Source organism: Gavialis gangeticus, unplaced genomic scaffold (genome assembly GCF_001723915.1).
Source record: "Gavialis gangeticus isolate Ggan-Ray unplaced genomic scaffold, GavGan_comp1, whole genome shotgun sequence".
In the NCBI taxonomy this organism is placed as follows: Eukaryota; Metazoa; Chordata; order Crocodylia; family Gavialidae; genus Gavialis; species Gavialis gangeticus.
In genome coordinates, this window is record NW_017729022.1 from 63037886 (window position 1) to 63038176 (window position 291).

Below are 291 nucleotides of genomic sequence, written 5' to 3' on the forward strand. Positions count from 1 at the left end.
ATTACCAGTGCTGGTGTCCATCACCTTAGGAAGGCAGTGGGGTCTAATGTGACAGGAAGACTGGATGGTCTTGCCTTTCATAGATTTCATAGGCATTAGGGCCAGAAGGTACCTCCAGAAGATCATCGAGTCCGGCCCCCAAAGAGTTCAGCCCCCAGCTATTTAGAGATAACTGAAGCACAGTATGTAGGTAGGGCAGTGGTTTTCAAATGTTTTAGACCCCACGCAATGCTTGGAAAATGCCAGCTCTTTGTTTTCACTTTTTTTTTTTAAAAGAACTGGCAGCTGGGG